Consider the following 17,454-nt stretch of genomic DNA (forward strand, 5'->3'; position numbering starts at 1 on the left):
CCCTTGTTTATGACACACCCATGATATGCTCGTGCCATGCCCATGCCCGTGTCCCACTCCTCCTCTCCATGTCCATGCCACACCAATTTCTATGTCCTCTCCGGCCCCATGCCTATGCCACGTCCATGCCCATTCTCATCTCCTCCCCATGTCCATGCCACACCAATTTCTATGTCCTCTCCGGCCCCATGCCTATGCCACGTCCATGCCCATTCTCATCTCCTCCCCATGTCCATGCCACCCCATGCCCGTTCCCACCCAATGCCCCTTTCCACGTATCCACACGCCGTGTCCGAGCAGTTCCCACGCCGCCGGGGTGGGCAGCCGCCAGCCGCATGTGCGCCTGTCATTCCAGCCGGGAGCGCCGGCTCCTGCCTCCCATTCATGTAACCTGTGTGTGTCTCTCTTTCTCTCTGTGTGTAACAGCGAGAGGGAGAGAGCGAGCGAGGCACGGAGAGGAGGAGGAGGAGGGGGGGAAGCTTTAAATAAAGCCTTTGGATTGCAGCTGCTTATTTTGGGCAGTCCTACCAGGACGATTCCTGCCAGGAAAGAAGCTGGACCAGTCGTTGTTTTGTTTGGGTTTGTTTTTTGGGGTTTTGTTTTTGGGTTTTTTTTTAATTTATTTTGATTTTGATTTTTGGGGGTGGCAGAGGTGTATCTCCGATCTGCCTGCGGAGATGAGCTCCGGTGCCTGCCTGTAGTTTCCACTTTTGGATCGCTGGACACAGAAGTGGCATTTCGGTGGGGGGAAGCTGCAGACATGGTAAGCTTCGCTTTTTCCTGTGAAAAGTGTATTTATGACATCGGCTCCCTCCAGTTTTCCCTTCCCCCTTTCCTCTTCCCACTAAACAGCCGTGCACACGGATTGAGGCTGGGGAGAAGCTCCTTGAATCCTTGGTTTTCCCTCCCCAGCATCCATCCATGCCTGCTGCCCAGCTCCCTGCCCTCCCTCGCACAGTTTGCAGCAATTCGGGGAGGCAAAGATGCTGCGGGAGGCTCCGGGCTGGAGGGAAGGGGGGGCGGGGAGGCGGATCAGGCACCCCCAGACTGCCAAAACCTTGCTTCAGGGTATGTTTGGAGTGGATTCTCCCATCCAACCTTCCCCCTCCCCGACCCTTCCCTCTGCACCCCGAGCGGTGCGGCTGTGCTGGAGGAAGGCAGTGCAGATTGGGAGGCAAGGATGCAGCTTTAAGATCAATCGATGTTATTTATGTAATAGTAAAAACGGGGAGGAGAGGGGAGGAAAAAAAAATTAAAAAAAAGTACCTTGATATTTCTCAGCTCACAAGGTACCTTTCACTCTGCCTGAAACCCCCATGCCCATGTCCTGCTGCAGGGTGGTGCGTAGTGGGAGTGTGTGTGTATGTTTACATTTGGATCTGTGCTAGAGTCAGGGATGGGGATGGGGTCTCCCATTTTCCAAGGAAAGGTGGGTTTGCCTCGAACAAAAAACAGAAAAAAAGAAATGCGCTTGACTGCAAGTTGAGTGACAAGTCTGTTTCTTGGGCATTAAATGTTAAAGACTTGCTTCCAGCCATGCCCTGCTAGATTTAAAAGCTCCCCCAAATAGTGTGATGTTGGGGAAAAGATGCTGGAGTGACTGGGAGTAATGCAGTTGTTCAGACTCCCGCTTCTATTCTCAGTAGTTTGCATTCTCAAATACAAATTTTGGCTTTTGAACATAAAACCAGGATGCTACCAAAGGGCATTTATTTCTTGGGAGTTGTTTTGATTAAAAATATAGATCTTTTCTTACTATAAAATATCTGAGCTCTTTTACATGTAAATAGGTAGTAGTTAAGGAATGCCAAATCTTTAAAAAAATAATAATTAAAACCCCCAAACTCTTAAAGTATTTACAAGGCAGTATGTATTTATCTTCTTACCATGACCACGCTTAGAAATTCACAGCGGTTACAACCATGTAAGCACATGATTTGAGAAAAAAAAACAAAACAACCCCCCAGAAAAGTCCAAATAAAACCAAAAAACATATTTACGCCACAGTCTTGTTTTACGGGATACACAGTTCGAAATACATTTTTTCATACAGCCAAAACAGAGATGAATAAATGCTTATTGAATAGACAGACAAAACCTTTTTGCATCTTGAATGTATTTGCTCATGGCTTTTCCTGGAAAGTTCAATTATTTTTGATTTAAAAATGATAATTAAAAAAGGCAAAACAACACAACTTTGAATCAAGCTAAAAATTAATCTCTCCACCTCCACTCCATTTTCCTCCTTTTTGCAGTGAAGTCTCACCTTGAATTTATAGCTGAATTTTTTTTTTCCCCTGAAAAAAGTCCTAGGTGACAGGAGGGCCATAAAATGAGAAAATGAGAGCAAAGCTTTGAAGTTGGAACTTGTCTGTGTGCTTTATATTGGTAAACTTCTGCTGTAGCCTTGCAAGTTGTTAGTGTGCTGCTCCCTGCTCTGGGGCGCCGAGTTGGGCAGGAAAACTTGGCAGCTCCCAGCCTATCCCAATCCCATTTCTTTCTGCTTCGCTGACCCTAATAAAATTGCCTACTAGAAGGGTAGCCCCTCCCCTCCTATGGAAAGTGCTCTGCTCCCAACATGTGCACCATATGTGCCTGCAAAACCAAAGGCTTAACGTATACACCTATACTATGCCAGCAGCCTGCATATGCCACCCTCACTCTGGGTCTGCTAAGAGCTGAGGATCGGCCATTGGGAACCCCAACCTCTCCCCTGATAGCTGGGGGAGGCTGGGGCTGAGCCAGTGATTTGTATTTAATTTATTTCATTGGCCTTTTCAGAGCCAGGCACCTCCCACTTAGTGCCTCAGCCTGTAGTACTTTTATAGGCTTGGGTGGAAAAAACAAGGAGTATATGTGTTCGTGTGTATATATTCAGCATTGGGGGGGCATAGAGGGAGGAAGACGCATCTCTTGCACTGTTTTGCAGTGAAACAAGACTTCACAGCAGCTCGATTGGCTCTGCCTGTGTTTATAAGGCCGTAGGAATTTGCTGGTTTGTGGTCATCGTGAGCTGCCCTTCCCTGTGAAATTCCCAGCTCCCAGACTCTGCCACGCTGCTGGATCACTCCTTGCTGGAGTGGGCTGGTTTGTGGACAGTCAGATTCTCTGCTGCCATGATCCGTTGAGAATGTGATCCCCAAGCCAGTACATGGGCAAGGAAAATTAGGGTCTGTGCTGGTTTGCAGCAGGTCTGGGGGTAGGGAGGGGACTCTCAGGTCGCGGTGTGTGGCCAGGCTTTTCCCGGGCACGTGAAAATGTAACCTGTGTTGTTCTTCTCTCGAGAGAGCGGGGTCATTGCTCTGCACCACCCTGGGAAGGGGCTCTGCACAAACAACTGGGGCAGGGGAGGAGGGGAGGTGCCTTTGCAGACAACCTGTTTCAGGTTTTTTCCCCTTTTCCCCTCAAAACAAAACAAAACAAAACAAACAAAAAAAACCCCACCAAGACTGGGAATTACTGCCACTGCACTGAGATGCAATATATCCCTGCAGGGACTCTGCCTCTGTGCCTCACCTTCCCTTCCTGTCCATACGTGCATGCATGTGTACACATCTTCACAAGGGGAGATTTTCAATGTATCTGTCATTTATGTGTGTGATCTGGAGAAGAAATGTCATGTTTTGGTGCAGAAAGAGGTCCTCAGGCTGCTCTTTGGCAGGAAAAGGGGGAAAAGGCAAAAGAAGATGCATAAGTTAACTTCATAGTTTCCTGTTCTTATTAGCAAGGGGTCTCGGTTTAAAAAAGGCTTTTGTGGGGAGGATTTGCCTCCTCTGATTTTAAAGGATAGGGAAAAATTATGGAGAGATGAGAGTAAAGCTGCTCGTATGGTTTTGGTTGGCGGAGGAGGTAGCCCCTCTCCCTCCCTTCCAATTTATTTTACTACATGGACGGAAAAAGAGAGACATCTCTCTGATTTCCGTGGGTCTGGGGAAGCAGTGAGATTTGGGCTGAGAAGACACTGCATCTTTTGAGTCCTTGTAGCTTAATTATTTGCCTTGACTCATTTAAATTAGATGCTTTCCTATCATTTTGGTGAGCAGATAGTACACAGGCAAGGGGAAATGCTGTTCTCTTTTGTTTTACAAAGTGAGAATTTTTTTGCTTTTATTTTATTTAATTGATTTCCTGGAGTGTATAATAACTAAATGTTATTTCTTTCTCTCTACAACATGTACACTATTCCAATTAAGAGCCTACTCTGATTATTTTTAACCTGGTAGTTTACCATTTCTCTGCTTAGGAGAACAGATAGTTGAGTTCTTGCACTTTAAAATAGCTGTGATACTTAAGCAAAACTACCTTTTCCCTGGGAAAGTCATTTCCAGTTCTGTCGAGTTCCCACTTCAATGGTTCATTTTCTGACAGAATCACGTCTTTGCAAGAAGCAGAACTATGATCTTACGTAACTTGATGTTTCCAGATCAAAAGTTACAAATATTGCAGTAATACCAGGATGAGAGAGATTTGACAGGAGGAATGTTGCGTGGCATATTTATTATTAGGATTTCAAATCAAGGAGGTTTTAAAAATTTATGGAGGGGAAAAGTAGAATTAAAAAATATGAATAAACAAAAACTACTTTGATATATTCTTTAACATCACTTTTTCCTTTTATCTTACCTCTGTAGGCAGTTGAGACTTTATTTTTTCTTTTTTTTAAAGTAAACCCTTCCGTGTTTAAGAAATGTGTAATTGTAATTTCAAGAAGTGAAGTATCTTGAAACTTGATCTTTCTCTGATTTCATTCAAAGAAATGAAACTGTAAATCAATGTCAATTCAGATTTAAAGACTGGCTGTTACCTTCCCTGTTACAAGGTCTATCAGCATAGCTTATTGTAACTAAAAGCTAAAATACTCTATTTCTGCTTTGAACTGACAGATTGGCATTGCTAGGCACTTTGACAAAGTAACTTGCACCACTTGCCAGCAAATTGGGTATTCATGGATCCTTGACCAATATGTTTCAGAGAAAAAAGTCTTGTAATTTTTTTTTTTTAAGTATAAGTACATGTATGCATTTCCTCTTTGCTGTAGAATAAAAGGAAAAAGAATCATTGAGAAATTTATATCCTAACTATATCGGTATAACCTGAGGAGAAGTGCTGTAGTGTGGCTATAGGACTTATATTTTTAGTCAGGAATAAATATATGATTTGCATTCCTCTGTGCTATTTCAACATCACTGCACTGATATTCAAATAATTTACTTAGAAATATATACTTTTTTTTGCCAGCTGTTCTATATCACTCTCCCTGAAACATCTTTAAAGACACAGTTGAAATATGAATAGGAGGGCACATTTCCTTGGCTGTGTGCAGTTATAAACACTCTTTATGGAAAGTTCTAATTTCTTGGAAAGTTTAAGCCTTACTCACAAACATCCTTTTGCCTTTATACCACATTGCTGAGAACGAAACTGTTTGTGCTGAAGGGGGATTCAAACTTTATCATATGTTGTCCTGCTGGGTATCAGCAGAGGTGATCTTTTGAATGTGAAGATGTCCATGAAAGCAGACATAGAATTCTCTGTTCTTCTAGTGTGTTGGCAGAAGGAGGGAAAAGCATTAAGAAATAGAAGGACTGGCAGATAAGTTTCCTATTCCAAATTAGAGTTGCTTTCTAGGATTTGACACATCCTTGTTCTTATTTTAAGTGGGAGAAAGAGGGAAGAAAAAGCGAGGCATTGCTGATGGTCGATTTAAGTGAAGGAGCTCACTGTACTGCATTTATCAGTCCATTTAAATGGGGATGATTCAATTAGATTTCACAGATATCTCCGCATGCTTTAGTGAAGTAGTATTTGCTACTGTCTAGGATAACCACTGCAGTCAAGAATGCTGCTTCACTACCACAATTACCGCTAAGGCACTGGTGGCAGATGTACTACTCAGGCAGTAACAGCAAATGTGAAAACAGGAGATGTCTCGTTGCCCACTGATTTAGGTTTTAGGTGATTATTCAATGCAGTTTTCTCTTCAAACACTGAGTAGAAGGTGTAGCACTTGCCTGCACATGTGTTTGCACACACTGAGCCTTCAAAGTATTCTGGAGATTGATTAGTTAAAGAGTCAAAAGTTAGAAAACAGAATATTAAATCCTAATTTACTGTTTTAATCCAACCCTGCATTATGTATGCAATAATGGCTCACCGGCTTTGTTGCCTCCTTCTCAAACTCCATTAAGTGTAATGAAAATGTTACACTTGCTTAAAAAATCCAACCTAGGCCTGTTCCTTCTGGGGAATATGGGGTCCATTCATAAAATCAATCTTCTTCATCAAGAGTTGGACCCAACGAACCTTGTGGGTCCCTTTTGACTCAGGATATTCTATGCTTCTATGATACCATGCTGTATGGAGGATAAGAGAAGTCAGGATTCAATTCCTGGGCAGGAGTGTCATCAAATACTATCTGTCTACATAAAGTCAAAGTTATGGAGGTCAGCAATTCATAAACCATCTCTTCCAGTAGGTCACCTGGACTTAAATGCCCCAATCTTATAAATGAACCAAACTCCCAAATTTTATAATGGAAAGTTTTCAATATTCTGCTAAGTCCTTTTGAAATGCCTCTGTGCATTTGGATCGTGAAAACCATTTCATCCTCACCTCTGTAACATAAAGAAGAATAGGAAGGGAGAGTTTGGTTAGTCAAAAAGCCTTTAGAAGTAACTGCCCAAAGTGATTGGAAAAACTGATGGAGCATGAGAGACACTGGAATTTGCTTTCTGCCTGTTGATACAAACAGTGTTAGGTGGTTGGGCTGTGGGCAGCACAGATCCCATCAGTCAGGAACGAGCAAATGCTGCTATTTCTCAAAAATTACCCTTTGTGCAGGCGGGCTTAAGGTGTGATCAGGTTTTTGACATTGGCACAGATTTTTGCTCTAGAAAGCAGAGAACAGTCTCAAGAGCCAGCCTGCCGATGCATTCCTGCAGACAGAGCCATGATTGGGGGTTACTTACAGTTCTTCCTTACTGTGCTAAAACAATGCAGAGTTCACACGGCCTTTAATTGCTGTTGTGGATGTTTGACATGTCAGCAGATCAGACCGAGCTGTCAAGGTGATCATACAGAGGTTGCAACACACTCTGACACAGTTACGAAATGTTGGGTTGAAGAAACTTGCCCAGCATTGCCCACAGTTCTGGGGCATCATTTGGCTGCCTTAATCTGAAACACATTTGACCTCATTCCTCGGTCCTCTGCTTAGTCACTACAAACCTTCCAGCTCTGCTACGGGTGAGATAGGGATCATAAACTTCCTCTTCTATTCCTCATCCTCACTGCTTCATCTCCAGGCTGGCTTGGATAAAACATTGTCTTGTGAATAATGACTTTCATTATTCAGGACACTTAATTAAGGCAACTTTCATGGAGGTTTTTACTTAAATTCTGGGTCTCCAATATGTGCATTTGAATCTTATTATTTGTCTCTTAGTCTGGTCTTTTTTGAATTTTTTTTTTTATGTCTTGCAAGAGCTAGTATCTTTGTGGCATTGCCACATTTTAGTATCTGTATGTCTATGGCTTAAATTAATAGATCATCTCTTGATTTGAGTACTGTGCTCCTCTAAATAGATCCTTTAGTCCATCCTGCTCAGTCTGCTCCTCTCCTCATCTCCTGCCTCTTCCAGCTCTATTCTGCAATCCCATTTTCACCCCTCTAGCCCCTGCTCTTCAGGTCTGTCACCTCAACATCATTCAGCTCCTCTCAGCTTGGGATCATGCTGACTGAGCACCAGAGACCATCTCCAACTGCAATTGTGATACTTGGATGCAAACCTGGCACATCCTATAGCACCAAGTATCTTGTTTAGTCACACACAGGCAGAAATGTAAGTGATGGAAACTGGTAAATATGTACAAATTAACCCAGGAGCATGTAGCAACAGTTCTTTTATCAAAGATGTCTAAACTTGGCTTAATTCATACACATGCACACAAAATTCATTAGAAGAAAAACAGTTCTCTCCCAGGCAAATTTCAAGTCCTTCCTCTATAGTCCTAAAAATCCCAGAGGAGGTTCTAGAGAGAAGGCTAAAGCCTTTTTTTTTTTTTTAACGTGAGTAAAACAACATATTTTTCCCTAGCCTTGTTCTCAGAATCTGCTGAACTGTTTTGACTGAAATTTTCCAAAAAAATTCAGCCTGAGGCAGACAGCTGGCATGGAAATTTTCAGGCCAAACAATTTGCTTAGTATAGTTATAAGAAACTGTGAATGCTGTTTTATTATTAAAGCTGCCTCGCTCTTCTCATAATTGACAACACTACCAACTTTACCTTTCCCTAATAAACAGAGAACTGGAAATTGTGTTACAAACTAATTTCGTATTTGTGCATTTTATAGATATTTTTATACATTGGAAATTTATTATAAAAATGACACATGCATTTCAGCATATGTTAGCAGATGATGAAATCTCAAGCTTCCTGGAAACCAAAGTGAATACAAGTAATGAGAATCCCACCAAGTCACATCAAAGTGATACAACATTGCAGGATTTGTAAAATGGGATTAAACCCAAACAAATCTCAGGAGACCTTGAACTGCCAGAGCAATCACACAAATTCCCATATAGCCCACCTTTGGGTTCATGGTCCTGCTGACAGAAGAATTCTGATTTAGTATAACAACATTCTATCGTAACAGCAACTGTTATTGTAAATCACAGCTAAAAAAACAAGGGGGAAAAAAAAAAAGGAAAACCTTAAAACTGAAAGAACAGATAATTGCATTTTGGTATGATCAGCTTTTTTTCTTTTGTTAACATCATTACAGGTGACATCTCAGGCTGTAGTTTCACATCAGAGCCGACCTCAGGTCCCATTGGCATAAAAGGAGAGGGGTCCTGCTCTCTCTCTCTCCTCCCATCCCAATGTCCTCTCTCCTCAGCTCCTGTCTTTTCTCTCCTTCAGAATATGTCTGATGATTTATGCCCTTTTGACAAGGGTAGGACAAGGGGTAATGAGTTTAAGCTAAAAGAGGGCAGGTTTAGATTCGATGTTAGGAAGAAATTCTTTACTGGGAAGGTGGTGAGGCACTGGCACAAGTTGCCCAGAGAGTTGCCCATTGTTTGATGCCAGGTTGGATGGGGCTTTGAACAACCTGGTCTAGTGGCGGGTGTTCCTGTCCATAGCAGGGGGATTGGGACTAGATGATATTGTTGAAGGTCTGTTCAAACCCATTCTATCATTCTATGATTCTATAAATTAATTAATCAATGCAGGAAGAAACAAGCTCCATCTTTTGCTTGGTGTTTTGTTTGTTTGTTTTGGGGTTTTGTTGTTGTTTTGTTTGTTTGTTTTCTGAGTTAGTGACTTGCACCAGTGTGGTGGAAGCATGTACCAAGGAGAAGGGAGTAAGAAAGGGGTATAAAGAGCTTTTTGGAGGTGATGAGTTTTTAGGTTAGTCCCATGACTCAAGAGGTGTTTTTTTTTTGATTGCCAACTGTTTACAGGATTTTTATTGTACTGATATAAAGCCTCATTTTATTATTAAAATACAGAGTGCACTTTTTCATTACAGTCTTCTATCTTCAGGACAGTCTTTTGAACCATCCTGCTCAGTAGGCACTGAAGCAGTTGTCCTCTAACAATTTTCTGGATTCTCTTTGAAACCAGTGTACAGTTGTGATAGCCACAACAAAACCTTTTGAAATTTAAAATCATTCAAAGAGTGAATAAGCCTTCCTGTTTTTCTGCTTTAAACTCTCAATTTGGTAATTTCATTAGATGACTACTACTTTGTGGGTTATACAGCAGGATCTAATAGAGGTCTGTTCCTCCTAGTTTTTGTTTTTATTTTTCTATTCCAAGCTTAAAGTCCTCACCCTACTTCATCTATTCTTCAAAAGTCTTTCTGTATTTCCTGATAATCTCTGCAGCCTTTTTCTCTGCCTTTGTTAATTCTACTCTATATTTGGTAAATGGGTAGACCCAAAATGGATGCATCATTAAAACAGAAATGTGTCGTTAGCTTATACATCATCCCATATTCTACTGATATTTAGTCTGGAGAAAAGGAGGCTCAGGCACCTTATCACTCTCTACAACTACCTGAAAGAAGGATGTACCCTGGTGGGGGTTTGTCTCCTTTTTCAAGCTGGAAGTGACAAGACAGAAAGAAATGACCTCAACTGGCACCAGGGGAAGTTTAGATTGGATATCAGGAAAAATTTCTTTACTGAAAGAGTAATCAGACATTGGAACAGGCTGCCAAGGAAGCGGTGGAATCACCATGCCTGAAAGCGTTCAAAAAGTGGTAGATGCGGTGCTTGGGGACATTGTTTAGGAGTGGACCTGGCAGTGTTAGATTTAATGACTGGACTCTATGATCTTACAGGTCTTTTCCAAACTGAATGATTTTATTATTTTTCTCCTTTTGTTGTCTATTCTTTCCCTAACATATCCCAAGATTTTCCCTGGACTGCACATTTGACTGGCATGAACAGAGAGCAAGTATATGTAGAGTGCATCCTGTGGAGATTCCTCAGCCACCTTCATGTGTGGCACCAGTTAATTTAGAGTCCACATTGTGTATGTATTGTTAGAATTGTTTCTCCTTTTACGCATTATGCTGCTTTTATTGATACTGAATTTCATCTGATGTTTTTATAACCCAGCTTGTTAGTAAGTACTGTGAGAGTAGGTTGTTGGAGGCTTCATGAGAGAATAGGAAAGCCCAGCAATGAAACAGGCTCTCATTTTGACTTTTATTCTTGTCTTGGGGATAATCTGAGCAAAAATATAACCAACAAAGTAACCTTAATACAAAGTAAGAACAACCAGCCTGCCTGTCTTGTGACATCTGACAGTGAAGTTGTCTGTGGCTCAAATGATTTTGCTTCTCATCAGCATTGCATCTAACAGAGTCTTTTTTCTTATACGTCTTTCTACTGATTGTTTGCTCTTCCCCCAAACAGCAAAGTACACCCTTCGCTTCATCCACACTGGAGCACCAGAGTCCTGAACCAAGGGAGAACCTAATGATCGTCTTCTCACAGACTGACATGTTTCCCCTGTATCTCCATCTCCTTTCTATCCCAAAATCCATCTTGTGTTCATGATGCCCCACAAAGACACGTGGGATTTAAAAACTTTTAGTACTCACTTGTTTTTGCTTCTATCTAACAAGAAAGTGTGAGCAGACACAGCCACCTGCCTGTGACTTAGAGCCCTGTTTGTTGACGAGCTTTTGGGTCTGCCTATGCAGCGGTTTCTTTAGGACTTGGTTTTTATGGCTTATAATTGCTAGTGCTGTTCATAATAATATTTGGGATTTTAGAGATGCACAAATGACTCATATAGAAGCTACAAACTATTGCTCACAGCCCTGCATATCCCACATATGTTTGTGGCTCTTTGTGCCGAACACTGCTGATCATGGGCTCTGGGGAGCAGCGTTATTGTACACCTGCATCACTCTGTTTTGTATTATTTTATACCTTTTGCATAATTAATGTTTAGTTGAATTTTATGTATTTATTTATTTTGGCTGATGTCTTCTCCAGAGATTATCAGACAGCAAACATCTAGTTGAGGACATGGTAACAGGGAAGAAGGGGATATCAAGAGTTGATAGTAGGGAAGAAAAGTGGGTCTTTTGGGGGGTGAGAAAATACGGGAATACCAGAAACAGAGCTGGATTCCTTCAGCCAGTGCTCTGTTGTGCTCTGTGCACTGAAGACTGTTTGATTCTTTTTTTCCTTTGTTTTTGGGATTTTTTCCCTCCTCCCTTTCAGAGCATGGAAGGCTAAAAATTCTATAAAATCTCTTCTGTGCATGAAATATATACATCAATAAAATCAGGATGCCTAGCCCTGGCAAAGCTGCCCAATTAAATGCATGTGTGTGAGTGGGCATATATTCTTCATATGTGAATATTCCTATTTGTTTCTCTCTCCTTCCCTCTGTTCAAATGAAAACACCTGGAGTTAATTTTAAACAAAATATATGGTAGCTCACCTTGCATCATGTTTCCTTGAATACTTCATTAGAGCCTTTTTTTAAAATGTGCACTGTTTTATCAGACCAAGTATTTGGAAGTGGACATTCCCAGTGACAAAGATGTTTTCAGATAACAAAAGCCAGTCCCATCCAATCTTGTTTGAATCCCCAAAGCTCCACAACTCTTTAACCTAAACCAGGGCCAGATCCAAGGATCATTACTGTTAACTCAAAGGCTCCTGTTGGTTTTAATGGGCTCTGGATCAGGCTTTTTCACTCCTGCTGTGTAACAGTGCTGGCTCCCCCAGTGCAGAAACACAAAATGGCCATGAAAATTGAAGGCTGCTTTGAAAATGGATGTCATTTCCACTGCTGGACTAATTGAGCGTGCAAGGCTGGGAGTAGGGTAGGTTTGAGGTTTTCTTGATGTTTCCAAGTAAGTCAAAGTTCCTATAATGAAAACATGCAGAGTTGTATTTTGTAACTATTTTTATATCTACATCAGACTTGATGTTAGTGGCTTTGAATTATTTAATGTTTTTCTTCCTCAGCTGTCATCTCCAGTGAGCTCCCATTGCAGGGCTGCAGGAGTTGTGTAAGGAACAATGCAGGAACCTGGCACTGGATGCTGGTGATGGGGGGAGTTTGCCTGGTTTTGTTTTGTTTCATGTCTTTAATCCTATTTTATCCTTTCTTTTGCTGGTGAGAGGGACATCAGGCCAAGCTATTAAATCATACTGACCGGCGTGGGCTGAAAATGAAGTACATGCCAGCTAAGACACAAATAGGGAGTTTTCTGCTTAAACCACTGAGAACTAATGTCTGTCACATAGGAAGAGCCAACTATTTAACATTCAGTCTATTCAAAAAACATTATTATGTCCCAATGGTAATTTAAAACCACATCTGTTAGAACCATATGTGGGGAAAGTATGCCTTTTTTTTTAGCCTTTTTTTTTTAAGTCCCAAGTTACCCTGTTTATAGGGTTATCTTCAATGTAGGCCTCTTTTAAAATTTCAGACTGACAGCCATGAAATGCATGGAAGAAAGGAACTAGATGAATTGAACTCATCTTTTCCCCTTTGTAATTAATGTGCAGGCTTTTAGTGGATATCTGCAAGTAGACATCCAGCTTTGAAAGGAAACCTATAGACTGGGATCATTCCTTATGCCTCTGTTGTCTATAACCTGATATTTGTCTTTTCATCTGAGTTATTGGATATTTCACAGGGTTTTTTTCCTTGGTGTAATTCTAGCTTTGCATTAACAATCCATATGACCTTTGAAAATAGTTCTTTTGGGTAGTCAGAGCATCTAATTTTTACTTTGGGTAATTGCCATTGGATTATTCTGTCCTTAGAAACAGAAGATATAGTTTTGTTTTCAAAGCATCCCATCATTATTATGTGACCGGTACTAACTGGCATAAACTTGAGATTCTTGAACCTTAGCAGTGCTAATAGCATATCTGACACGGCTAGTGAAGGTTGGCTCCACAGAACCCTCAGGTGAAAATATCTACTACAGGTCCCTCATGATGTGGTGGGAAAAGGGCTCTGTGTCACCCGTAAATTGAGTGAAACATACTTTGCCATGTCTTTGTGTACCTATTAATCCCAGCTAAAAGCAAGCACCTGAGTGAATTGGTTTGACAGATAGTAATTGGTGGCAAACACACTTCAAGCACAGAAGTCAAAGGAGCTCCTTATTCCCTCACCCTGTCACCTGCTTCTTCTTCTGCCTGAGAAGAGTCTTCAATAAAACCTGGACAAAACTGAATTCTCAAGTGACTGGCAAGCACTGACTCTTTCTGTGCTTGGTGAGACAACGCACTGTGTTGTGGCAGAGAACATTTCCATAATGCTGCCCCACTTCTCTGAAGTCCAGTTTAGGATGGTGATAGCAGGAAGAGCTGGGCTTCAGTTATGGTGGACAAGCAGGAACACCAAATACTGGTGTTCAGTCTGTGATCCCATGTGGTTAACTAAAATCGTGCATATTACGTGATGAATTTAGAGCACTCTCGGACCTAAAGCTGACCACTCCAAATATCCCCCCACAATATACAACAAATTACTGCTCTGATGAGCCTTTCATATAAGTGCCAAAGTTTAGTCTTGTGTAGAGTCCCACTTCCTCGTGTAATGGATTTTCCCATTAAGTGCATTCACATTATCAGACTTTCTACTGCTTCTCCATCAGAAATAGACCAAGTATCTCAGAGAGAAATAATCAGAAAATAGATAAATTAGCATGCAAGTTGTATTCATAAAACCACCATTCATGAACTACATGTCTTTCCAATGGCATTTACAGCATAGCATAATGTGCATCCCCCTCCAGCTGTGTTTTAAGCACTAAGCAATGAATTTCTTAGCTAAATAGGATGTTAGTGATCCCAAAGTACAGAGCACCTGATGACCCAAGAGTTAAATATGCAGCTATAAATAGCATGCTTACTTTGATGGGAAGCATTGTATTGTAATTTTAGCACTAATTAAAGTTTGGTTGTAGGCATGAAATATCACAGTCTTTCAGGAACATGTGTAAATCTCCAAAATTAATCTGGTTTTTGTTGTCTGAATGTTTTGGCAGACTTGTGTCATTGCATATGAAGTTTTACGAGTAGCAATATAATAAAGACGGGTTTGCATGTCAATGAGCAGCATTTCTTGATTCATTTTTGTTAATCAAGTGCTGAAGTTAAATAGGAATGCGTTAATTTGTTCTTGGTTTAAAATGAAAATCCACTGAGTCCTGTAGTGAGTTTGATGTTCAAAAGGTTTTGTGGGGTTGATTGCTTCCAGATAAGTGGGAAAGGAGCTACGCTGAAAAAAACCACTGCAATTTGCATGATGTGCATGGAAAATGTGGGGGGAAAATGAAGAAAGCTAAAAGAGAAACAACACACTTCTGTTTTTGGCACAGCGTACTTCATATTCCTACTCCCTGTCCTTGTGTGATCCCTTAGCACTTGATAGATGAGAAAGATAATTGTTGATCATTTCATGAAGCTCTGCCAGTAACACATACCAAATATAATTAAACCTCCAATTTTATGTTTTTAAATACTTTTTTTCACCGAATATAGCAACTAATCGCTTTCTGTCAGAGCAAGAGGAGGTAAGGTGTTTTGGGTTCTATTTTCTAGCCCCACTTAGTGTGAAATGTGGGGGTTTTAATTTTCAAAACAATTCCTCACTTCTGCTAGATCGCTTCACCTTTGAGGTCCCCTGAGAGTCATTCTGGAACTCCAGGAAAATTGCCACAACTGATGTTTTTGCTTCTTAGGCTTCTTTGCATGGTCGAGTTGGACCAGCTCCAGTAATTCCTTGTCTCACTAGGTAAATCACTGCAAGATTCTTGCAGCTGGGACAACGAACAAGAGAAGCTTAATGTCATTCATCTCTGATTTTAACCCTACGCCTCTGGTGTAGATTTCAGGTTAATTTCTTGGAAAAAGTCTTTTTAAAATGTGAGTTGTCAAGCTGATTCATTCCATCCAATGTTATTATTTTCTTATCTATAATACAGACAATAAATTTGATTGTGATCAACTTTGGTGCAGTCATGATCCTGCTCAAAATGAGGACAGACATTGCCCTTTAATAAGTGAGAATACCCAAGAAAGTATCATTTTGGAATGACAACTCTAGACCTGACAAATCACCTTTAAGGAAAAACAAGGGGAAATGACAGATTGATATTGAAAGTTAACACCTGACAGACATTTTCAGCACAGCCTGTCTATGGCAGTCAGTCTCTGACTGTCCAGAGCCCAATTCCACCGGGACGTGCAGCATAATGCACTTTGCTCTCTCCTTGAACATGAGGGCATGCTCCATTAGCTGACACTTGTTTTTACAGCCTACATGCTAGACAGCTTGGGCGGAAGCTGAACAACCCCCAGTCTTGCAGATCGTGTCCAACAGGGCAAGTTAGATGATTCTCTCTTCTGTTACTGTTTCTTGGTCATTGTAGAGACATTAATTAAAGGACATGCTTCCCAGTTCTGGTTCCTCCTTTTCCTGGGTGAACCTTAAATATGAAACACAAATATAAAACAATTTCAAATGTCCTGATGTAGTTACATTGGCTAGTTATTAAGGAGACACTTTGACCATAGTAAGTAATTTAAAGGAGGGGACATGGGAACTTCTGATAGGTTTGCAGATCTCTTTTGTGACCCAGGAGAACTCACTTGTATTTTTCTCTCAATTTATCTGTCCATAGAAAATGTTTTCTAATAACTTCCTAGTTATTTCCTCTTTGCCAAACCATTTTGGTATCTGGCAGCTCTGTCTCTGATTCTCCCTTCCTTTAATATATCACTGCTGTGTCCTGGCAACACTCGTTTTAAGATACAGAAATACAGTCAGTTCATCATTCTTCACTCAACATTGTTGAATGGGAATCACATTTGCAATCAAACTGTGAAGTAGAAATCTAGTTGACCTGTCTTTTGGGACATTTGGTTTTATTAGGTTCCTACATGTGTTTACTTTGATTCCTTCAATGCTATCCTAGAAGACGATTCCAGGCAGATTGTAAAAATGTCAGTTTCTTCAAACACATGCACAAAATCCTTTCTAAATTTGTCAGATCTTCTCAATTACAATTCCAGTGTTCTGTATGAGGCAGAATTGTTACTTCCATGTTGAAAAGATTATCTATTTAACTCTCAGAAGCTCACAGGATCCAGCACTGTCCATAACTGGCTGTGTTCAGTATAGATGTATTTCCAAAACTACATTGTCTCAAATATCAGACTTATTATTGAGCTGAATTCTGAATTACACCAAAAGAGCTGAATCCTGGGTCACTCTGGCAATAAGTATATATATTTCCTTCTGCAGATCCCATATGCATCAGAGATGGATAATTTCAGAGCATGCACTTGACCTGTGCTTCAATTGACTGTGGATAGACCTTTTCTTGTCTGGAGAGTGTCTTGTCCTTACTCTGCCTGGAGTCCCGCATTCATCTCTGGGGTCTTCAGCACAGGAAAGACATGGACGTGCTAGAGCAGGTCCAGAGGAGGGACACAAAAATTATCAGAGGGCTGGTGTACCTCTCCTACAAAGACAGGTTGAGAGAGATGGTGTTGTTCAGCCTGGAGAAGACAAGGCTCTGGGGAGACCTTATTGCAGTCTTTCTGTCTCCTGTAGCAACAGGGCAAGGGCTATGGTTTTAAACTAAAAGAGAGTAGATTTAGACTAGATATAAGTAAGAAGTTTTTTACCCCCTTTCCTGAAGGTGGAGAAACACTGACATAGGTTGCCCAGAAAGGTCATGGACGCCCTATCCCTGGAAACATTCAAGGTCAGGCTGGAAGGGGGTCTGAACAAGCTGTTGCACTTGAAGATGTTCCTGCTCATTGCAGGAGAGTTGGTCTAGATGAGCTTTAAAGGTCCTTTCCAATCCAAAGCATTCTATGATTCTGTGCTTCTATGAATCTAGGAAATGTATTCTTCTATGTACATCTTCTATGTATTCTAGGA

At 41.0% G+C, this 17,454-nt stretch overlaps 1 protein-coding gene across 1 annotated transcript in view; it reads left to right on the forward strand.

Moving 5' to 3' along the window:
• Positions 1–391: 391 nt before the first annotated feature.
• The window catches only part of TENM4 (teneurin transmembrane protein 4), a 603,620-nt gene continuing 586,557 nt past the window's right edge, over positions 392–17,454 (forward strand). The window contains exon 1 of the mRNA XM_017829261.1: positions 392–763. The gene's annotated coding sequence lies outside the window, so the exon portion shown is untranslated. The remainder of the gene's footprint in view (positions 764–17,454) is intronic.

The sequence above is a fragment of the Lepidothrix coronata genome, unplaced genomic scaffold, assembly GCF_001604755.1.
Source record: "Lepidothrix coronata isolate B3197 unplaced genomic scaffold, Lepidothrix_coronata-1.0 Scaffold161, whole genome shotgun sequence".
NCBI classification, from domain to species: domain Eukaryota; kingdom Metazoa; phylum Chordata; class Aves; order Passeriformes; family Pipridae; genus Lepidothrix; species Lepidothrix coronata.